The sequence below is a fragment of the Ctenopharyngodon idella genome, chromosome 19 (genome assembly GCF_019924925.1).
Source record: "Ctenopharyngodon idella isolate HZGC_01 chromosome 19, HZGC01, whole genome shotgun sequence".
Lineage (NCBI taxonomy): Eukaryota > Metazoa > Chordata > Actinopteri > Cypriniformes > Xenocyprididae > Ctenopharyngodon > Ctenopharyngodon idella.
The window spans coordinates 27,995,147-28,020,490 of NC_067238.1; the positions used below are offsets into that span (position 1 = coordinate 27,995,147).

At 41.7% G+C, this 25,344-nt stretch overlaps 1 long non-coding RNA gene across 4 annotated transcripts in view; it reads right to left on the bottom strand.

Moving 5' to 3' along the window:
• LOC127501543 (uncharacterized) overlaps positions 1-25,344 on the bottom strand; it is a 71,561-nt gene that overhangs the window by 9,348 nt on the left and 36,869 nt on the right. For 3 of the 4 annotated variants that reach the window (XR_007926630.1, XR_007926629.1, XR_007926627.1), the window contains one exon: positions 15,940-16,030. This is a non-coding gene — a long non-coding RNA (uncharacterized LOC127501543). Of the gene's footprint in view, positions 1-13,868; positions 15,802-15,939; positions 16,031-25,344 lie in introns of those variants that run through there. The other variant, XR_007926628.1, reaches the window with a different exon arrangement.

Sequence of the window (25,344 nt, forward strand, 5' to 3'; positions counted from 1 at the left end):
AGTGATAGAATGACAGAACAAGATAACTGTGAAACAAAAGAAATTAAAACTTACGTAATTTGCGTCCTGCATAAAGCAATATGACCTTTTGTAATGTGTATTCAATGTTATTGTCTCCTAAAATAATTGAATATTAAAATACAATATGACATTAATTCCATTAATTTCATGTAATTACTTTGATTACAAATTTTAATTGATTGCCTGCACTTTAAAAAGCTGACTTAATTTGTTGACCCATTTGATTGCGAGTAAATCAAAGGTTACAGTCATGCTGGAAATATTGGTTTTGTACATTCAAAATCTATTCATATTGGTGACTTGATATGCAGTGTGCAGTGAGGTGAAAAACCAAGATTGTCAGCGTATTTGTGAGTCTTTTGTTTAACGATATGGAGAAACAATTAATCTCAGCAGTACACAAAACACGCATGCGCACACATATCTGTCAGTAAACGTCATATGAAGTACAAGGATGACAGACCGGGATCGGACAGCTGGGTATTCTTTGTGGCGCATGTCACACCTGCTCCCCAAACAGAGTGTCCAGCATCTGGACAGGTCAGTGCACACGGCCCGCTGACAGGACTGCTAACAAGCTTAGGGCCACAACAGTCTCAGAGCCTGAAATGATGATGAGACTCACTACAGCCACAGACATACTACTCTATACTTACAGTTTATTTCATGTGATTGTTTGTCTGAACCAAAGAGGTCTACAATACCTGTAGAAAGCTATCTGCTAGCATTCCCATTCACCTCAGTGACACAGCCCGGCTGATGCAGGAGCCTCTGAAGAATGTTATTTGAAATCTGTCACTGTGGCTCATGGGCGTTTACATATGGAAGCTCAAGCTTGTTCCTGCCACAGAATAAAACAATTTAAAAGATAACTGACTTTTCATCTCACAATTTTGACTTTTTTATTCTTATTTTTTTCTTTTCTTCTTACTTTCTTACATTTTGCAATTCTGAGAAATAAAGTCAGTCTTACTTTTCCTCTAAATTGGACTTTATAACTTGCAATTGCAAGTTTATATCTCACATTTCTGAGAAAAGAAGTCAGAATTGCGAGATATAAGCTCACAATTGTGAGAAACAAGTCAGAATTGCGAGTTTATATCCATTTGCAATTGGTTCATATCCAATTATATAAACTCGCAATTGCAAGAATTAAAATCAGAATTGTGAGATATAAAGTCAGAATTGCGAGATATAAACTTGCAATTCTGACTTTTTTTCTCGCACTTGTGAGTTTATATCTTGCAATTCAGAGAAAAAAGTAAGAATTGCAAGATATAAACTCGCAATTGCGAGTTTTACAGTCAGAATTGCGTAACAAACTTGCAATTGCTAGAAATAAAGTCAGAATTGTGAGATATAAAGTCAGAATTATGAGATATAAACTTGCAATTCTGACTTCACCTTTATTTTTTATCCAGTGCGGAAACAAGCTTCCATATTTACGTCATGTTGAACTTTCTGACCTGTATTAAAACAAAATGATAAACTTAATCAGAAACCTGTACACATATATTTTTTTGCTCCTTCAGATTACAATGAGTGATCTATTTCTTTAACCGTATCCATTTTACTAAAACATAGAAAAGTGAATTAAAAGATTAACGAAGAGATTAAATATTCGGATGTCACTGACAACAAAGCTGCACTTGGAGCCATTTTGGTGTTATGAGCTATTCACGTCCTCAGACTCAGAAAGTGTTCAAAGTCAAATCTCAGATTTGTCATCTCATAATTGCAGTAATTATGATACAAATTGAACGCAGCATAATTACTCTTTTAAAATTACATCATGACAACACTGATTGGCTGATGCACCACAAGAACAAACAGTCCCAAACCCTTCACTAGAGACTGTCCTGAGCTGTGACATCAAAGGCAACAGAGACAAGTCTATTTTGGACTTTTAAAATCCTTAAAAAAATAAAAAAATAAATTATATATATATATAGATGGATGGATGGATGAATGGAGTAGTTACGGCATCTACCAACATGGGTTAACTAGGCCAAACCTTAAACCCTTAGTCTAAATGTGTATAGTGTAGGATTTTGACCTCAGTTGCCACTGGAAATAATAGTAAAAGTAGGCTAAGCAGATAAAGGAAAACATGTCAGAAGGCTGCATTCAACCAACTTTTCATCTTTTCACAAGAAACGAAAAACAAGACCCACACACTTTCAGTGAGTGACACTTGTGCTGGAGTGCCATCCTGAATTATAATAAGGCAACACGGGGCACTGACACCTCTCCGTGGAGCTGCAGGAGGCTTTAGGTACCTCATGTCCTTTAGAGGTGTAAAGTGAAAGTGACATGATGTGTATGGTGTCTCATACTCGGAATCTGTGCTCTGCATTTCACCCATCCAAATGTAATATAAATGTAAAGATGCAAAAGCACCATAAATGTATAATAAAAGTACTCCATACGACTTGTGCTTTCTCGTCATTTTAGAGGTTGACAACCATTTCATTATACTGAAAAGTGTGGGCATTCTATTCCCATGATGTTGAATTTGAAGGCCATTCACATGTTCCTCCAAATGAAGTGTGGCACTGTACTATAACACACCAGCAATGCCGTGGAGACACTTCCAGGATCATGTGGCGGCTCACTTCATGATCCGGACCAAAATGAGCCAACAGTCAACCGTGGATAAGCATAGAGTGCAGAAAAGGCCTGTAGTGCAGCATATCTATCCAATTTCAAGGTCATGTGCTTGTAACCAGCAAATACCATTTTGAAATTGGATTTGTGAGTTTGGTAAACTACACAGGATACACAGCCTAAAGGGACTCACAGACTGTATTTTATTTTCCTATTTTTAATTTTTTTTCACTCTCTCCCCTCACAATTTCATGCACACCAATTTCACGCAGGCAGCGTGGAGACTGGGACCTCACCCAATATGGACTGGGAACAGAAGATTAAATATAATCATACAGTGCAAATGCAAAGGCCGAGACTGCCAGGGTGACACCTTGGACATATTTGCATTTGCAAAAAGAAACTGAACACATAAAATCACTTCATGTCTCTGCAATAGATAACAAAATACTGCCACTGACTTCCATTATATGGACAAAAAAAAAAAAAAAAAACTCACTGAGATACCTGTCATACAGGTTTGGAACATCATAAGGGGGAGTGCATTATGACAGAATTATCATTTCTAGGTGAACTATCCGTTTGAGTCAGTGCTAGATGATCTAAATCATTGGTTTTAGTTTACCCCGTTTACACTAGTGCATTTTTGTTTTAAAATGGCGTTTTAAAATGAAAACGATCCTCGTCGTCTACACTGGCGTTTCCACAGCGTTTCAAAAACGATCTCCGTCTACACTACACGACCGAAAACGCATGTCACATGACCGTTCATGCACACTGGGCATGCGCGTAGAAGTGTGAACAGTTGCCTCTTGCGCATGTAAATAGCTGCACTATTAAAAAAAAATGCAGAAATGACAACAGCTGCTAAAAATGACAACAAAGCCAGCAAAGATTGCAGTTCAGTCTCCATGTTATTGTTTACACGGTTGTTAAGGATATGCAGAGTGAACATGGGCAGCCACGCCATCATTTTCAAAAGTCTCCGTTTTGGTCCGTTTATACTGAAACGCAACCCCGGCATTTTCAAACTAAAATGGGGTCTGCAGCGTTTTCGAAAGTCTCTGTTTTCAAGGTTCAAATACACAGGCGTAGTGTAGATGACAGGCGTAACCGTAGCAAAACTTATGCGTTTTAAAACGCACTAGTGTGTACAGGGCCTTAAAGGGTTAGTTCACCCAAAAATGAAAATTCTGTCATTAATTACTCACCCTCATGTCGTTCCACACCTGTAAGACCTTCGTTCATCTTCAGAACACAAATTAAGATATTTTTGATAAAATCCGATGGCTCAGTGAAGCCTCCATTGACAGCAAATTAATTTAAACTTTCAAATGCCCAGAAAGCTACTAAAGACATATTTAAAACAGTTCATGTGACTACAGTGGTTCAACCTTAATGTTATAAAGCAACGAGAATACTTTTTGTGTGCCAAAAACACAAAATAACGACTTTATTCAACAATATCCAGTGATGGGCGATTTCAAAATACTGCTTCGTGATGCTTCAAAGCTTTACAAATCTTTTCACGCCAAAGCCACGTGATTTCAGTAAACAAGGCTTCTTTATGTCATAAGTGTTTCGAAATTTCAGTGGTTCACCACTGGGGGCTGTGACTTTGGCAGTTTGATACACGCACCGAACAACTGATTCGAAATAAAAGATTCGTAAAGCTTTGAAGTTTTACGAAGCAGTGTTTTGAAATCACCCATCACTACATATTGTTGAATAAAGTCGTTATTTAGTTTTTTTGGCGCACAAAAAGTATTCTTGTCACTTCATAAAATTAAGGTTGAACCACTGTAGTCACATGAACTGTTTTAAATATAACTTTAGTACCTTTCTGGTCATCTGAAAGTGTTAATTATCTTGCTGGCAATGGAGGCCTCACTGAGCCATGGGATTTTATCAAAAATATCTTAATTTGTGTTCAGAAGATGAACGGAGGTCTTACAGGTGTGGAACGACATGAGGGTGAGTAATTAACAGAATTTTCATTTTTGGGTGAACTAACCCTTTAAAAATAGCAAGAGTACAGAATCTCTGGATCAAAACACAGGCAAAAAAGGAGCAGAAACAAGTGATAAAAGCATTGCTTTTTTACTGTGTTTTGATCAAAGTATATATATTATATATATGTTGCATGTTCAGATATTCATGCAAAAAAAAAAAAAAAAAAAAAAAAAATTCTGGGGGGCCATTAAATTGTGAAATTTACAAAAAAATTTAGCGGTGGCTGACAACTTTAAAAAAATAAAAAAAAAACAAAAAATAAAATAAAATAAAATAAAATAAAACAAAACAAAACAAAACAAAACAAAACAAACAAAACGTCTCGGTTACAAAGGTAACCCTCGTTCCCTGAAGGAGGGAACGGAGACGTACGTCGGACAGACCGACGAATAGGAATCTCGCTAGAGAGGCCAATCTACTTCGAGTGTAACTACAACGAGCCAATGCACATTGGCATGCAATCATATGCATCAGCTGCTCGCCTCGCAGCGCGGGTATATAACGAGCAGCAGGTGCGTTGCATCTTCAGGTTTTCGCTGAGGAGCCGAACCGGATAGGCGGCAGCATCAGCGGGGTACAGCGACTGTGGCGACGGGACGTACGTCTCCGTTCCCTCCTTCAGGGAACGAGGGTTACCTTTGTAACCGAGACGTTCCCATTCAGTCGGTCACGTTCGACGTACGTCGGACAGACCGACGAATAGGAATCCCTACCAAAGCGCCACAGGGGCTGCCCTCTTCCAGCGCTCTGTTGTAAGCCACCTGAACCCCCTTGCCTACGGACGGTGGGACAGGGCTAACACAGAGAGTGTCAATCACTGCTGTTCCCCAAAACCCATTCAGTGAGACTATTGGATAACGCTGGGAAAGCGTACCCTTCCGCTGGGAAAGGAACGCTGCGGAAGCCACATCCTTCCCGAAGGAGTTAAGTGGAGAAGTACATATGGACTAACCCGTAGGCTGTACTACATATGGAAGAACTGGGGTGACTCCAACTCGATGAGAGGTGGGTTCTCCCAGAGGGAAAGACACGGGCTTCGTTTAGGAGCAACCGTGGAACTAGACATATGGGATCCCAGTAGGGTCACACATATGGTACCCAGCCTAAACCCGGTTCTCAAGGATACAACGGAGTATAGGCCTAGCGCCAGACGTTCCGCCACGTCGGCTGCCGAAGGGAGATCGGAGGACTCAACAGGGTCTGCCTTGTAGGGACTCTCTGGAGAAAAAAGCGCATGTAAGCGCAGCAAGCCGACACTAAGCCGGGGCCTCTCCGTGCCTCTGACCTGAGGTGAGAACACGGGAGGAGACCGGCTCGACACGAAGGCTATAGAATCTAGCGAACGTGTTAGGTGTCGCCCAGCCCGCAGCTCTACACATGTCTGTAGCGAGGCGCCACGAGCCAGCGCCCAGGAAGATGCGACGCCTCTCGTGGAGTGCGCATGCAACCTGAGCGGGCAGGGCACGCCCTGAGCTTGGTAAGCCAGGGCGATGGCATCCACTATCCAGTGGGCCATCCTCTGCTTGGAGACAGCCTTTCCCTTCTGCTGGCCTCCGTAACAGACAAGAGCTGGTCTGAGGTCCTGAAGCTTTGAGTTCTGTCTATGTACAGTCGCAAAGCGCGAACTGGACAGAGCAAAGCCAGGGCTGGGTCTGCCTCCTCCGAGGGCAGCGCTTGCAGGCTCACTACCTGGTCCCTGAAGGGAGTGGTAGGAACCTTGGGCACAAGCCAGGCCGGGGTCTCAGTACCACATGGCCGTCACCCGGCCCGAACTCCAGGCACGATACGTCGACCGAAAAAGACTGCAGGTCCCCTACCCTCTTGATGGAGGCCAATGCAACCAGCAGCAAAGTCTTCATAGACAGAATCTTTAAGTCTGCTGATTGCAAGGGCTCAAAGGGAGCAATCTGAAGTGCTCTCAGCACCAGAGCAAGGTCCCAAGAGGGTATGGAGGGAGGACGAGGAGGATTTAACCGCCTCGCCCCCCTAAGGAACCTGACGACCAGGTCGTGCTGACCAACAGATTTGCCATCTATGTGGTCATGATATGCGGAGATAGCAGCAGTATGGACTTTGAGGGTGGAGGGGGACAGCCTACGCTCCAACCCCTGCTGCAAGAAGGAAAGCACGACACCGATCGAGCATCTTCGGGGGTCCTCTCGACGAGAAGAACACCACTCGACGAACAGGTTCCACTTCAAGGCGTAAGCCCGTCTCGTAGACGGAGCACGTGCCGAAGCGATGGTGTTAAGTACCTCGGGGGGTAAGTCACCTAGAACCTCCGCGTCCCGTCCAGGGACCAGACATGGAGTTTCCAGAGGTCTGGACGCGGGTGCCAGAGAGTGCCCCGTCTCTGAGAAAGAAGGTCCTTCCTCAGAGGAATGGGCCAGGGAGGGGCTGTCGCGAGGAGTGAGAGTTCTGGGAACCAGGTCCGGTTGGGCCAATAGGGCGCAACTAGCAGAACCTGCTCCTCGTCCTCCCTGACTTTGCACAGGGTCTGTGCAAGTAGGCTCACTGGGGGAAACGCATATTTGCGAAGGCCCCGGGGCCAGCTGAGCGCCAGTGCGTCTGTTCCGAGTGTTCCCCGGACAGGGAGTAAAACAACCGGCAATGGGAGGTTTCTGGTGAGGCAAACAGGTCTACCTGAGCCTCTCCGAACTCTCTCCAAATCAGCTGGACCACCTGGGGGTGGAGTCGCCACTCTCCTGGCCGCGCAGCTCGTGATAGCTCGTGGGCCACACGGTTGAGCACACCGGGAATATGAATGGCACGAAGCGACCTCAGATGCTTCTGACTCCAGAGGAGGAGATGGCGGGCGAGTTGCGACATGCGACGGGAGCGTAGACCACCTTGACGGTTGATGTACGCAACGGTCGCAGTGTTGTCCGTCCGGACCAGTACATGCTTGCCCCGTAGCGGCCCTTTGAGGCGGCTCAGGGCAAGGCACCCCAGCCTGTGGCAAAGGCATCCGTGAATACCACAGCATGCCGGGACACCTGCTCTAGGGGTACTCCAGCCCGAAGAAACAAGGGGTCCGACCACGGGCTGAAGGTTTGGCGGCACTCCTGAGTGATTGCCACCCGGAACGTGCCGCGTTGCCACGCCCATCTCGGGATCCGGCCGTGGAGCCAGTGTTGAAGCGGTCTCATATGAAGCAGACCGAGCGGGGTTACTGCCGCTGCGGCTGCCATATGCCCCAGGAGCCTCTGAAAAAATTTCAGTGGAACCGCTGTCCTGCCGTTGAACGTATTCAGGCAGTTCAACACCGACTGAGCACGTTCCTCTGTGAGGCGTGCTATCTGTTCGACCGAATCCAACTCCATACCGAGAAAAGAGATCCTCTGCACCGGGGCGAGTTTGCTCTTTTCCCAGTTGACCTGAAGACCCAACTGGCTGAGGTGTCTGAGCACCAAATCCCTGTGTTTGCACCACTGATCCCGGGACTGTGCCAGAATGAGCCAGTCGTCGAGATAGTTAAGGATGCGAACACCCTGTTCTCTCATGGGAACAAGGGCTCCCTCCACGACCTTCGTGAAGACGCGGGGAGACAGGGCCAGCCCGAAGGGTAAGACTCTGTACTGATATGCTTGACCTTCGAACGCAAAAACGCAGGAATGGCCTGTGTCGCGGAAGAATCGAACATGAAAGTACACGTCCTTCAGGTCGATCGCTGCAAACCAATCCTGGGGACGGATGCACTCGAAAATGCATTTCTGCGTGAGCATTTTGAACGGTAGCTTGTGAAGGCTCCGATTCAAAACTCGCAGATCCAGGATCGGTCGTAACCCACCGCTTTTCTTGGGTACAATGAAGTAGGGACTGTAGAACCCTGACCTCATATCGGCTGGAGGGACCGGCTCTATCGCGTCCTTCGCCAGTAGGACCGCGATCTCCGCACGCAAGACACAGGCATCGACAGCCTTCACTGCAGTGAGGTGGACACCCCTGAACTTGGGGGGACGCCGGGCGAACTGAATCGCATAGCCGAGCCCGATGGTCCGAATGAGCCAGCGAGACGGACTGGGGAGCGCTAACCAGGCTCACAGAGACCGTACAGGCGGGATCAAAGGGACCGCAGGCGTACCCGCAGTGAGGCAGCGAGGTGGAACACAGGGACGCAGCTCGGGAGGCTCTCTCTGCGAGGCGGCCCGAAGCGGGGTCAGAGTGTGCTGTGCAACACCTACCTGGTTCCACGGTTGGGCAGGGGGCGCAGGAGAGGCTTTGCTGCCTTCTCGACTGCACGCTGCTGCCCTCTGGCGAAGGAAGAGGGGGATGAGAGTGGTGAGGCTTTTCTCCTCCCACTGCTCTCCGAGCCCTCTTCAGACCCAGAGATGGAGGAACTGCTCTCTTTTTGAAAATTTGGGTACCGCTGGCTGTTGGACCAGCGGGAGAACAGAAACAAACCCAACCAACAGGATTTACCACCCGGCCCTCCTCCGGGGGGGGGAGAGCAGCCCCACCCGTCTCTGGGTCACCCGTCTCAGGGGTGATTTTTCACTAACCACTTAAACAGTAGCAGAGACGGGAGGTGTCATCTTCCTGCAGCGGACACAGTAGAGCAGACTGGGCCGGAGTTTTTTTTTTTTTATTCTGCAGGGGACGACACCCTTGGCGACGAGCAGACTGAGGGCCCACGAGGAACTCAATGGTTTGTCGGGGGAGGCTCCCCGGTCTGCCACTAACTGAGGAGAACTGCTGGGCTCAGTCCCCGACAGTGTCACCGAAAAGGCCACCTTGTGAGATGGGAGTGTCGAGAAAGCGTTTAGCTTGACGACCTCTTGCACCTCAGCAAGGTAAGCCAGGGGGGCGCTTCTGGACCACTGAGGTGGACATCGTCTGGCCGAAGGCCTGCGCCGTGACTTTGATCACGGTTAGTCAACAAGCGCAGCTCAACCCCGGCTCAGAACTACCCTCATGCATAAAGAGTGCCTTGGCCTCACATGCAGGGTGGGTGTGGTCTGTGAACAGCCACCCCACCCATAAGGGTAGTGAGAGAGTAAAAACTTATGCAGATTTTGGCACTTTTGGCATTCCATATTTATGGCACCAATATAGCTCCATACTGCCAAGTTTTTCATGCACATCCGGAACACCCGGGAAAGCATGGCTGTAAACTCTGAATCTGAGTCAGCATAAGCACACACCATTACAGTGGGCAGCGTCACCCTCATTTCCAGAGCATAACAGCCCTCTCTCCGATGCTGCAATCGACATCTGACCCTCAGCTGGAGCCCTAAATGGAATGCTAGGTTCCCCTATGAAGAGGACCAGCAATCCAATCCAGAAGCTGCACAGCATGTAATGCGCTAGAGGGAGGGGCCCTAGGGGGTTGGTTCCCTGAAGGAACCCCTCAACCTCAAGACACCCAAGCCATTTCACCAAAGTAGACCTCTTCTGGTGCACCAGAGAGGGCGCTACAATGGAGATTAGGCAAGGAGACCGCGCATCTAGAGCGCCGAGCGAGCGCTGGGTTGCCGTGACAACCCGCGCTGCAGCCCGACAGCTCGACGGCACACGACACGCAGAGGAGCGAGAGGTTTGCTCTCGCTGATCTCCGCGGTCTCCCAGAGTGTCGGGCAGACCCGCGGCTGTGCTTTTACACACAAGCGGCAGCTGGCCAACAACAGAGGGGACTCAAGCTTCCCGGAGAAAGAAGAGTCACGACCGGCGTGTCGACGTGATCATGTTCTCATACGAAAACATGAACCACCCACGAACATCGTTTCAGCACGCGCCCAGACATGTGAAACAGTGATCGTGGCCGTCAGTGAGGACAGGAAACGACCGCATCCAGAAACACACAAATAGAATGTCATCTTTAAAAAGACGCAAGCTCTATTTGTGTAAGCTCTTTTAGGGACTTTACTCTTTTAGAGTGCTGAAGCACGCAGGGGAACGGCCGCCGCAACACAGACAGGGATTGTGTGCAGCCTGTCGTGTGCTCTTTCTCTCTTTGAAGGCGCTCACTCTTACCAGCCGTAAAAACGGCTTTCAGCGCTCGAAGCGCACCGTACCGGCCGTGAGAACAGCCTTCTGACGCTGTCAAAACAGCTATTTGCTCTATAACGGCAAACGAAACAAAAAACAAAAAATAAAGAGAGGACTTTGACCCCGCTGCTGTGCTGTTCGCCCGCACTCGAAAAAAAAGAGAAGTTCAACCAAAAAGCTTGACTCGTCTTCTAGCAGACACTTGCTTGCAGAGAACAGGAACAACACCGTTCGGCTCCGAAGCGAAAAGCTGAAGATGCAACGCACCTGCTGCTCGTTATATACCCGCGCTGCGAGGCGAGCAGCTGATGCATATGATTGCATGCCAATGTGCATTGGCTCGTTGTAGTTACACTCGAAGTAGATTGGCCTCTCTAGCGAGATTCCTATTCGTCGGTCTGTCCGACGTACGTCGAACGTGACCGACTGAATGGGAACAAAACAAAACCCTGGCGGGTTAAAAAAAAACAACTAAAAATCAAGGTATTTCTTATTTTAATTCACCCTCTCAACAACATTTTTTTTTTTTTTTCTTCTTGGAAGAACCAGGTTTCCCATAGTCGTGAAAAAAAAATGGATATACTTTTAAAAGTGTGATTTCTAGACCTGGAGAAGTCATGTAAAATAACTTTAAATTATGAATTTAAAATGAATTTACATTTTTCTAGTATAATGCCAAGCTCTAAAAAAAAATGTTATAAATGAATTTTAAAAATTGAACTTTTTCTTTAAAATCCTTTTCCAGTAATCACAAGCAACTGGAAAAATTATGAGGCCTTTAAATATCGTTGTAGACAATGGGAGCCCTTAAAGTCAAAAAGGTTAAGAACCACTGATATAAATCTTAAAATAGGTGGATTAAATATCCAATATCGGCTCATACGGACAAAATGAAAAAGCCAATATATTGTGCATTGCTGCATAAAAATCATTCCAAAAATGGTTAGTTCTGAGAAAATATTTTTGTAGATGGCACTTGGTTTGATATTTTGCTTTCTAATGTGATGACATTCACACATTTTAAGTGTGGCATAGTTGTTCAAATACTTTGGGGCTAGAGTTAAACCTAATGTAGCTTAAACATGTGATGGACAATCAAATCCACAGTTATTGCTGTGTGAACACTGTTATCTTCCCTTAGGCTCTACTGAATGCCTGCCTCTAAAACTATGGAGAACAGATGTTTATGTGAACTCAGTATATGTCAGTACTAGTGTCCTTTTTATTGCTGAAAAAGCTGAGCTTGTGATTGTGGGGGTTGGTTCTCTCACTCTCTCTCTCTCTCATTCACAGCAGAGGGGAATGATTTTCTGAGCAGGGTGTTATAGAAAGCAGTGTACACACACACATAGAGACACACACCCGGCCAAGGGTGCTCTATTCTGCTGTGATGTTCTCAAAATGATTTCCTAGCAGATATCATTTCAGTAGCTGACTGAATCGAGGCAGAGCGGGCAGGGGGATGGTGTTAAGGTGCAGGAGGTGTCTCAGGTGCGCTACAGGAAATGAAAAATGAAAAATGAAAAGAAAAAAAATGAAAGGAATGTTTGTCAAGGGGTGCCGTCTGGCATGCCTCATGGAAAATTAATAATGTATTTTTGCAAATTTGCAATGTTATTTTGCCAGATCAGGGGAGCAGGGCAGGAAGCCAGTGTGTGGAAGAGGACGGGGCCCTGGGAAGAATGCTGATTAAACCTCAGCAGAACGAAGCCAACTGAGATCAATGCTGGACCTGCATGTGATATGTCTTAATAATGAGGCTCGTACCTACATGTATGTGAACGCGTGCCAGGGCATTTGCTCTGAGGAGGCAAGAAAAAAAAAAAACTCAGTTCAAAAATAAAACAAAAACGATTAATGAAATATGAACTGAATTATACATATAATGCACTCATTTGAATGTGAGGGGAGTAACAGCCAAGGTAAAGGCAAATTCAGGTGGAAATTCATGTGAGAGGAGGCAGTGCCATGTCAGTGAGATTGGCTGAGATAATGCCCGCTTCTCATGCTTGCAAATTGAACGGAATAAGTCAAACTGGTTAAAATGAGCCAGCATTTTACAAAGTAACTTATCAAATCAGGCATCACCACTTTCAGTTATGAGCGGCTGCAAATGATGATGAAACAGTAAGCCAGTTATATATATTTCAACCATGATTCTGCAGAGCAAGTATGGACTTGCTACTGCTAATAGATACACAGACACACTGCTGTGAGCATGTAAGATATGCTACTGCTGCATAAATAGACAAATGTATATCCCATAGCAGATCTAGGCAGGTGGAGCTGGGGGAGGTGGAGGGTTGACTCAAAAAAAAAAAAAAAAAAATCCTGTAGCTCTTTGGCTGAACATGATTCAATCATGGACAGTGGTTCCACGTGACTGAATCAAGTAAAACTAAACAGAATCAACCATGTACAACTAACTAGAATCAATGGTGTTCATTTAACTCGAATTAATGGTTTTAGTTTAACTTAATATATAATAATAAATGGTTTTCATTTAAATTGACATTCAAATAATGCTTCCTGTTTAGTCCTGTGAATTACATAACAAACTAAATATAACTTTTCTTTACACCTGCGATGTTCAGTGTTGGCAGTCTAGAAGTGATACTGGTTTCATCCAGAGTAGTGATGTTCGATTGTTGAACGAATCATTCTTTTGAGACGTTTCACAGGAAGTTACCGGTCAACTAATCGAACTGAATTGAACGGGTTGATGATGCAAGACGCACAGCCGGAGTAGCACATCCAACTCAAAAAGCTGGTTCAACCAACTGTCGAAGTTTTCCGAGGATTACCGCAGAGTCTAATGATTGAGTTGACGATATAATGCTGAGGCATGTACTGGAAATATGCTTATTATGACTACTGTTATTAAATAACATTTTATTAGCTGCAAAAACCTTTCTGTCGAGAGATGTAAATAAATTTTACAATGGTTTATTGTACATGCAGATTATAATTTAAGTTGTTAAGCGAAATCAGTGAGTTTATAAAATTTCCGCGTTGTTGCCGTTGTTTCCGTGTAGTTGCGAATCTTATCCAAGATATAGTCTACTCAATATTGGTCAGTTGTATACGACATAAAGGATCCGCAAATGAAACTGTGACCACAAACTCCATTAACTTAAGTGAATGAAAGGCAATAATCAGCAATATGCGTTCACATAAATAACTTTTTATTTGAATGTTTCAATATGCGTTGACACAAATGACTTTATTTGAATGTTTCATTGCTATAACATGACACATGAGTTGTTAGAAAAGAAATGCATAGTGACATCATAGCATGATGATGTCAGGAACCTATGAATCAGCTTTTTGAACCAGTTCATTGAGCCGAAATGTCCGAAAAGAACCGGTTTGCGGAAATAAATCGGACTTTGCATCACTAATCCAGAGCACTACCGTAGTCACAACAGTCAAAGTATTTGTTCCAGTTCCATCCAGTTGATGAATACGATCCTCAAATGGATGGAACTGGAACAAATACTTGGGATCGCAAATGTCTGTTGCGATCCCAATCGGACTTATGATAGCTGCCTGAATCATAATAAAGCACTGTTCGCTGTTGGCCAGAGGAGAACTGGCCCCCTGACTGAGCCTGGTTTCTCCCAAGTTTTTTTTCTCCATTTTAACACCTGTTTGCCACCTGATGTCACCTGTTGGAGTTTGGGTTCCTTGCCGCTGTCGCCTTTGGCTTGCTTAGTTGGGGACACTTGACATTTGATATTCAACAGTGCTTTGATCTGCCTGCATTGACACCATTGTATGCGAACTGAACTGAGCTGGATGATGACATCACTGTTCACTCCAGTGCTGATATAAATTAACTAAATTAATAACTATTGATTCTTACAACCAAATGAATCAATACTGAATTTACTTAAGATGGACAATGACACCATTTCTTTAAGAGCTGCTGTGCAGCCAAAATTATATAAAAGTTATCACTGTAAAGCTGCTTTGACACAATCTGCATTGTAAAAAGCGCTATATAAATAAAGGTGACTTGACTTGACTTGACATAGTATTTGCTTTATTATTAAATCAATTTGAATTCTTGTTAACAGGTTCTCAACCCAAGCACAAGCTCAACACTTCACCACAATGCTAACCTCCAAAACCATTACCATAACAGAAACTCTCTCCATTTTCTCATTGTGCTACTAAAAATCTGCATAACATAACACTTTATTTCAACATTTACTCTCCCAATTCAGATCCTTTGTAAAGCATGATGGGAAGTGAAAGTCCTCTTTGATTGGGTTACTTGATTGCAACATGTTATTTCAAAATGAAAACTTCAAGTTAAGACAAGTAAATTTAACATGAAGCAATCACATTTGATACAATGGTGTTAAATCAAAATAAATTGTTTAAATAAAGTGAACAGCATAAAAAAAAAAAATCACTTTTTTTTTTTTTTTTTTTTGAGCGATGGCGTGCTGGCAGGTTTGCGTAACCAGTCAAATTGCTATTCAAAACCAGTCCAATTACGGGAAATATATATATTTCTAGACCTGGGGGGTTGCTTCAACCTACAGATTAAAAAAATAAATCCACAGCAACAGTGTAAATGTAGCCCAATTGCGGGGGAAACCGCGGACTTGCCAACACTAGCTGCAGGACTAGCTTACAGCAAACAATAAACCAGACCACTCAAAAACACACTGCATATTATCTAAAGAAATATGATTTCTGCATTTTAGGGGAAATCAATTCATGCCTTGTTTTTCAGAACAGATTTCATTTTGAATAAAATCCAAAGCACTCTGCCATAAAATCCGAGCCATCACGCATGAAATGAATGTATACAATAAAATATAGTGTATGAAATCACTTAAAATACACAATTCAAGCTGTTTATACTGTGAGAAAACAGCACCTACGTGTTTGCTAAACAGAGACAGACATTAAGAGCAGCTTGTTGCTGCCCATTACTTAAGCCTGTGATTTAAATCTTGCTCAATGTCATGAAGCAGTGGCTTGGCTGACAGGAAGGCTACTTCTCATTGCTTCAGTAATATCCTGTAGTCTTTTCCCTTAAAGACAAGTGCAACACTCTAAAGCCCAGATCAATTTCATGGCTGGATTCATCTCAGACATTTACCACACGCATCAGCCTGGCACACTAATCATACCCGCAGACCAGGCATCTGTACACTGCGCCAAAAAAAAAAAAAAAAAAATCTTAATCAATATTTTTGTCTTGTTTCCCAGTAAAAACATCTAATCTTCTTTGAAACAAGATATATTTACTGAGAAAATATGAATCATTGTCAGTTTGTTTATTTTTCTTACCCCCTGAGGTGATTCTTGGATTTCAGTCTTCAGGGGTCTCAGTCTCCCCAACTGAACGTGAGATGATGGGGCTCGGAGGAATATTTCATGCCTAGAGTAGAGAAACCACAAGTTCAAATCTGACAAATAAATAAAATAGCATATATTAGTTTGTAGATAGACTTTCATTTAAAAGTTTGAGGTCAGTACATTTTTTTAAAAAGGAAATTGACACTTATATTCAGCAAAAACATATTAAATTGATCAAAAGTGACAGTAAAGACATTTATAACATTTCAAAAGTTTTCTATTTAAAATAAATGTAGTTCTTTTAAACTTTCCATTCATAAAAGAACCCAGAAAAAAAATGTATCACAGTTTCCACAAAAATATTAAAGTGGTGGTTGATTATGATTTCACTTTTGTAACTTTAGTTAGTGTGTAATGTTGCTGTTTGAGCATGAACAACATCTGCAAAGTTACGATGCTCAAAGTTCAATGCAAAAGGAGATATTTAAAGAATTCTCTGTTTAAGGACTACAACAAATGGCTGGTAGGGACTACAACAAGCTTCTTCCCAGGTTGGTGGCATCACAAACCCTAAAATTTACTTAAACCCTGCCCCTGAGAACACGCAACAAAGGGGTGAGGTCATGTTATTGCATTACAGAAATGCAATGTCATTAAAGCAAGATGACAACATGACAAGTTATAAATGTAATTAAACTAAACTATACCTGTTCTATCTTCATGCAGCATATATTCTCTGGCTCTGTAGGATCTTACAACAGTTCCCACACCAGCGATTTATAGATTATCATAACAGAATATGCTAATTAATGACTTTAAGATAGTTAACTCCACATCAGCTACATAAATTCATAAACTAACCATTCAGAAACGTCCTGTTGCATTCTACATGTTGTCACTTCTTCTTGAATTTCTCCATCATTGTCCAACTCCGGTTTGAACATAAAAGTCTGAACAGTTTCTGACATTTTCAGTGAGTCTGCGTGAGGTAACTTTACTCTGAGCTGCTAACATGAACTCCTGAAACTCCGCCCTCTTCTTGAGAACAGCAGCTCATTTGCATTTAAAGGGACACACACAAAAACGGAGCGTTTTTGTTCACCCTCAAAAAGTGACAAATTTAACATGCTATAAAAAATTATCTGTACGGTATTTTGAGCTAAAACTTCACATACTCACTCTGGGAACATCAGACTTATTTCAAATCTTGTAAAAGTCGCATTATATGACCCCTTTAAGCAGCACAACCATTTTCAGCATTAATAATAAGAAATGTTTCTTGCCACCATTTATTATTGGAATGGAGAGCATTCAGATGAAGAAAAAGAAAGCTGTGTTAAATTTAGTTAATTTAATGTCCAAAAATATGGGGAGGCTGAGAAACAAAGGCCTCCAAAATAAGGTCCAGCAATGTTTCTATTATATGCATATTATATATATATATATATATATATATATATATATATACATACATACATACATACATACATACACATACATTTTTTTTTTTTTTTTCAAGCATAAAGTTGCAACCGAGGTAAGAATTGTGCTTCTTGGGCAAATTGGTCTTGTTTTAAGGATGTTTAGTTTTTCCTTGAGGAAAAAAAAAAAAAAAGCAACACAAAAACGGGGAGAAAATAATTAAGAAAATGATATTTCATGTGTGTACATGTGTCCGATTATGATTGCAATAAAGTCAAATCCAGCGCCGTATTCAGAGCTTTTTCCAGGAATAGCAACATCATGATACCATTTGCATCTTTAATCTCAGCTAAATCAAACAGCTCTGCCGTTTGTGAGGTTTCTTTGATCGTCCTCTGAAATAAAGAGCCTTTGAAGACCCTCGATTCATTCTTCATGTAGTCAGAGAATAAAGATTAGGCATTTTGCCCATGCTAAGAAAATGAGACTCACTGAGACTCTCTCGCTCATCGCTCACTGTGAAGGTCTGACACGCGCTCTCTGAGGCCTCATAAAGTGTACGTCTCCCTTGTGACATCTGTTACCTGTGGGCTCATATAGAGCTTCCAGTATATAGATATATGATCAAAAGCAGGAACAGAGCCCACATAAATTAGCTTGTCAGGTTTCGCATTGACTTCAGCACAATATTCGATTCACTGTTTCTCTGTCAAACGAAGCGCAAGCGCACTGATCAATGTGACACGTCATTGTGAAAAGAAATTCATTAAAATAGAGGTGAGAAGCTGAAAATCCACACAAATATCACCTAGTCATTGAGAATAAGAGGTGTCAGAGCAAAAGGCCATGAATACTTGCAGCTTCACTTTCCAACTCTCTTAAATAGCCCTCATTAGTGGCTGATTCATTGATTCAGACTGACCTCTCAGAGCTACGAAGGCGTCAAGCTGCTGGATGCAGGAAATTCTGTAACATTTGCAACTTCTATATTAGACATGTCAGATATACAGCCCCCGCGGTCTCATGAGACTCTTTACACTGTGGGGAGTTTATCCTGCAAATATGATCATAATGGAACTGTCACTTGAGCAAATGTCATTTACTGGAAGTCTTTGGGTCAAGTTTGACATTACTGCTTTTGGGTGAGATTGATTTGAGACCTTTTCAGGGAGAAGGCCTACTTGATGTCGTCATAGCAACACTTAATGAGTGTCTTGTGTTGATCGGTGTATATTGGACATACAACTAGCAATCAAATACAGTAGTTCAAAACTTTGAAATGTTACCTATTAATATTAAACAATAATATTATGCCCTTATCTAAAGTCTTGACTTTTATTTTACTAGAATAAGTTTTCATGCTTGAATGTTTAAAAAACACATTATTTTTCACATATTTGCATTGTTGCAGCACCTCTCTTCCCAGTCTGTCAGTAACATTCTGTTTAGTTAATGTCTCTGTGAACCTGGGACCAGTGTGTTGTAATTGGTCAACTGCTTCAAGCGTGTTTCAGAAATGCCACGCCCCTTACCCTAACCACGGGTTTCAACTTTTGACTGTAAAAAAAGATGGACAATGCACCTTCACTCTCTTCAGTTGTAGAACAGTGAAGCCACCACTGTCCAAATATGCACTGACATCTTGAAGCCCGAGTCCTTGGAGCCTGTGATAAAAGATACCTAAAATGACAAAAAATGTATTTGGAAAAAATTTATTTGATGTGTAATTTGATTGTAGTTTGTCTCACATCTCATTCGATTACATGGAGAGGGCCGGGTTTATGAACTATACTGCATCCAGCCACCTGGGGGCGATCGAAACGTTTTGGCTTCACTTTTCAGGACTTGTGTGGCACACTTGGTTTCAACACACTACTATCGCAACTCAACCAGCCCTCGCCCTGCCTCAACTACTACCAGGAACTGTACAGGCCCCAAAAAATGCAAAATTATAAAATGTCAATTTTGAAAATGCATAAGTGCAGAAATTTGAATTATAACATTTTTTTTTTTTTTTTAATGTATTCTAAGTTGTATTTTCCTTGACCTAATTTGACTAACTTCTACATGGCATATATGACAGATGTATTTGAGAAAAAAGACCAAAAGTTGATTAATGCAAAGCCTTTGACACCAACAACAAATTATATCCCTGCTAGGAAAAAAAAGAAAAAGTTTAAACCAGTCCATGCTGGTTTGCTGGTCTTAGCTGGTCTCCCAAACTATCTGGTCTGTTAGCTGGTTTTAATAGGGGTTTTGAGCACTTTTTGTGATATTTGTTATGTAGATGAATAGGTGCAGAGATAGTCTTAGGATACATTTACATTTTGCATTTTTCACCTACAGACGACAAACGATCCCCATTCAAATGGATCCGCGAAAACTATTAAAAAAAGCTGTATTATTCATGTCAGGCAAGTAGTTGGCGATGTCACTTTGTAAAGAAACATTACGCTCCTATAGACTGAACATGTAATATGCATGTGCATGACGTCACTATTTTCACAATTTGACGTTTTTGTAGTTTACAAGACGACGATAATGGTATAATTTCAAAATCTTGCACTTTGAAACCCATTTTCAAAAGTTTACGTTTTTTTAGGGCCCTAAAACGCTGCTGTCATGTAAATGAACAGTCAAAACACATTTAAAGTTTTGGTTAAACTTTATTTTAAGGTGTCTGTGTTACAGTGTAATTATGCATTTAAGTACTGAGTAATAACAATTAACTACATGTACCTACTATAGGGTTAGGATTAGGGTTTGGTTTAGGGTTAGTCACATGTAATTATGTATAATTTATAGTTATTACTACAGTAACTACATGTAATATGTGTAACAAGGACACTGTAAAATAAAGTGTTACCAAAGTTTTGGAAAACGGTGTTGTGTAAACGACCCCTGAAAAAAATCAGTGACCTTGACAGCTTTGTTTTATGTAGGTACAGTACAATAAGGCAGAAAGGCTTTGCTGTTTTTCTTTCATTTCTTACTCTGTCACTAAATACATTGTGTGTTATTTCATGCAGTTTGTCACGCAAATATGGCTCCCTTTGATTAAAATTACAGTGCTTGTGACCTTGGTGGAGTTTTTCCTTCACTTTATGTTCGTCTTCAAGGTTTATGGAGAAAATTAATTGAACTGCAGAGTTCTTTTGTTGGATCCCAAAGCATTACATCACCAAGGCTAATGACTAAACACAATGAATCTCATTTTGTGTTCACCAGCTGGGTGGTTAAAGCTACTCAATTTAGTCGATTGTGACACTAATACTAACCTAGCTTACTCACTCTATTAGCTGCAGATTAAAGGGTGTGGCAAATGATAAAACTAAGGTCAAAACACGAGATCACTGATGCTAAAATATTAAGACGTTTCTTCAGTTACGTCGTTGTTACAGGTTCAACCAAAGGCTGCCAATTAACGTGATTATACTATTTACTCACCTTTTACATCTCAGCATAACCCACCACACAAAATAAAGCAGCTCAGTATCTAAATGAGATGTTAAGGCCAGAATATTTTCTCACCTCAGACAATAGCAGATATGCTTCGGCAGATGAAGTCATCTGCTAAGTTACAGAGGAGAATGTCAGACCTGATATAAATCATCTTTTTTGTAGAGCAAGTGAAAATCTGAGGAAATGAGAGAGAGAGAGAGAGAGAGAGAGAGAGAGAGAGAGAGAGAGAGAGGGAAGTAACAGGAAGGTTACAGAGGACCGAGAAAAGTCCTCCATATAGTCCCTAAGGAGATGTGTCACTGCATGCAGAGAGAGGAAGAGAGGTGAAAATGACACAAATTAGGCTGGAGACAGCATGTATGTCCCCAGTCACGGAAACTATTTCATCCTTCATGTGTGTGCCACTAGAAACAGAAACAAGGAAAAGAAGACTCCATGAACCAACTCCAGACATGCGATGAAGCCAGGAGAAGAGTCCTGCTAATCATCACATGACAACAGGGAAAACTTTTCCTCCATAACATATGATAGCAATATGACTTATTTTGCTGTTACTGTTACCACGTTCTACCTGTCTATCTATAGTATCCACCTATAGTATCTGTCTGTCTATCTATCTGTCTACCTGTCTATCTATCTATCTATCTATCTATCTAATGGTATTTCTCCAAAAAATAATCACTACAAGTTCAAAAGGGAGTTTTAGAGAGGTTTTACAGCTACCACAGAGCAAAATAAAGGTTACTTTTTTAGGAACAGAATGAAATTGAAGTAATTTCCCCTCAAACTCTTCCCTTCCCTATAATATACAAAGTCATACTCGTTCAAAATGTGCAGCAGTTTTGACTGAATCATCCAAACTGCGGTGGTGCAGGATAAAAGTCAACATTTTTCCTTTTGAGACTCCCCTGCTCAGAAACACAAACATTAGTATATTATAATACTGTTTTGTTCCAGTGTAACTGGATTATGTGCAAGGTACAAAAACCCAGCTGTGTTTTCTGTGCTAAATTGCGATATTATTTGACACAAATTGCCCTAAATACAAGGAACAGTAAAAGTTAAACAGCTTAGAGTGTGATACAAATCAAAGAGGTAATGCTTCTAAACAAAATAAGAGAGTACTCGTAGCCAAAGCAAATTTACATTTGATGAATGAAATTTTCAGTGTGTGTGTACCACATTAAGCTGCTTAATTAGTTTCACTTAACTTGAAACCATGGCAAAGCATTTCAGTACACATCCGCCACCTAATTATAACTGCTTTTTGTGAAATAAATGTATTTGTTGTCTCAAGTATTGTTGATTTCTTGCAGTTTGACTCCATATTCCTTAATTTTGAAACCAGGTAAGTCATGGCTCCAGTGCAGAGTTAAATATAAACAAATCTTTCAGCCATTCTCCCAGGATCAGCACTCTGTTCTCAGGTTAGAGCTCTTGGCCTCTTCCATAATTTTGTCAATATCCCAGCTCCACAGGAGCCGTCTTTTGGCCGGCAGTGTGGGAGGCTGTAAACACGGCTAACGGATGTGGATGATGGGGGTGGGGGTGTGTACAGAGCTCAGAGGCTTGACTACATCTTCTGAGACTTCACCAACAAGAAGAGCCAGATCAGAGAGCCAAATATGGCTGTGTATGCTGCTGCTAGCCTATGGACAAAAGGCAGCACAACCTAGTCTTTATGATGAAGCTGGTTAACAGAGAAAACCTTCCTGGTTAAGCTTTAGTCCAAAACTGCTAGTTTTCAGGAAATGGAAACAACAACAACAACAACAAAAAAAAAAAAAACTTCATTCAAGATTGAGGCAGAGAGTTAAGGCCGTTCACACCAAGAACGATAACGATAAAGATATCGTTCTAAAAATTGTTCTAAATATAAAATAATAGTACTGTCCACACCACAGCTATAACGATTACAGTATAGAAACATATAGTTGGGTTCACTTTCAGAATGTTTTTTTTTTTTTTTTTTTTCAGCTGTTGAATGATAAAACACTGACAGCCAATCAGAATCCATTCTAATTTAATGGCTCACGCATTTAAAATGGCCGACAACATTGCGGAGAAGTTAATCGCCGAGGTCCAGAAAAAGACACCACTGTTTGACAAGTCAAACCTCCTTTTCATGGATACTTTAAAGAAAATGGATATATGGAAAACAATCGGTCATACCCTTGGAATAAATGGTGAGAAGTATTAACGATGAGATCATTATGCCAGGCTAGCAAACAGTGTAACACAAAATTACCTCAGGTATCCAGCGCTAGTTTCAACAACATTGCAGTGAAAAAGACTAGGCATTGTTTTTATTCCACTATATTGACTTCGTCAGCTAAATTCACTGTTAGATTAGATCGTTACACTAGCTATTCACTCGAAACATAGCATGCTGAGGACATCTGCTGGTTAAAAATGTGTAAATGCAACAAGAACAGCAAAAACATAACTAAACCTACAGATATTTTAATCCAAACACAAAAACTATAACTAAAACAAAAACGGTGTAATTTTTATTTATTTATTTATTTATTTATTTGCACTGCATCTGTGCCTGGAGACTGTGGCCCCTTTAACATTAGAATACAAGAGTGGAGAGAATAGCAGATTCAGTGGCATTCTGAGTGAGTTTGAACGGTGTTAGCTGCCAATGATGGAGGAGAGCTGAAGTTGGTGTTGCAGATGGGCTCTTGTCTGCTAAAACATTATAACAAGGAGTACTTTGTCAAGAAAAGTGGAGTGGTGGATAATGACGGAATGCCACCAAGCCGATCAAAGATTTCACTCTCCTGGACAAGCTCAGGGGCTGTCACAGCAGAATGATACGAGTAAATGGAAAGAGATGGGAAAACACATTAAAGAGAGGAATGACAAGCCAGTGTGAATGGGAAGAGCCCAGCGAGTGGTGCAGTGCACAGAAAACCAAGTGATACATAGAGAGATTGCTGCCCAGCAAATGTCACAGCACGTTATACTGCGGCACACTGAGATCACAGAGTGTATGTACCCCAGAAAGGGTCACAACGAGAGTACAGAATGGAATAAAGTATGAAAAACTAGAGAAGAAAATGCAATGGAGAGGATGACAGGTGAGTCAAAGATGACGCACTCTAGGAAACTCGTAGAGAAACGGGGTGAGGTGAGACTTGAATGTGGGAGAGATGAAAAGCTGCAGGAATCAGGCACTTCTCCTGCTGCTTCTCGTCTTTTATGATGCCTGTCAACACAATGATGAGACAGGACAGTAAAGCAAGATAATGAATCTTGTCAAAGTAAAGCACTTAAATGTTTGTGCTTGTCACAGAAAAATTAGATTTTTTTTTTTTTCCCTCACCTTCAACAACAGGATGATTAATGGAAGCTATAGAGGGGATGAGACAGCTAAAAACAAGTCATAAAATCAACCAATACCTGTGTGAATTACTGACTTACCATCTACAGTCAACACCACATGTTCCAGATGCTTCTTAGGGAAACATTCTATATTCTTACTTACTCATTTTTGGCAATGGATTGGGGAGGTTTTTGCAGCAACCCTCAGTGGCATCACCACATTGATGTTGATTTGTATCAATAGTATCTAAATATATTAGATAGATGATAGATGGAAACTATTAACATGCATTCCATTTATATATATATATATATATATATATATTATAATGGTTAGTTCCTGTCCTTGATTCTGATTGGTCAATAGTTGTGTTTTATTCACGATAAAACACGACTATGACCGCTTCAAACAATGGTTCTGTGTATCACTACACAACAGCCTTAGCAACCACTCTTAGCAACGTAAACTGTATGTTCTCAGTTGATATTGTTCATTGAAGCTTACTGTATTATGTAGAAGAGTGTTGTGAGAAGAGAGCGAGTTTATTACCTGCATTCAGATTTAACATTTTCCTTCAGGTCAGTCCTATGTTCATAATAAAAAAAAATCTGTTTAAATGTCCGCTGCAATATCTTGTCCTTTTAATAGTTAAGGGGTTTTCCGTGACTGACAGTGCTAGTCAAATCATTTGTCAGTTGCGTCTTGTTCCGTGTTCACAACAGTTCAGTCTTTTCAATGTAAAAGTCTTCGCTACTGACTAACACACTCATAAAGACAGTCTTTGCCGCCATCTAATGGCGTAATAATGTAACTTCTGTTGCTGTTCACGGTCAGGGACTATTTTTTCCGGCAGAAGGAAGGCTTTTAGTGAAAGTTTACTTCATGAAAATTGCATTGTTACATATTTTTGGCTTTAATATTTGTATTGTGTGGTAACGGTTTTATAAAAGCAATAAGGTACTCGAGGCTAGTGCTGTATCGTGAATAAGTCACGGCTGAAGGGGTTGCAGGCACTCTGCTCCATGCCTAACAACACCCTTCAGCCATGACTTATTAATGATATTCAGATTCAGATTTTCTGCAAAAAAAAAAAAATACATCAATTTGCGACCTGTAAGTTGGCATGAAATGAAAATTCACCTATATTCATTGGTCTTATTGTGAACGATTCATCCATTCAT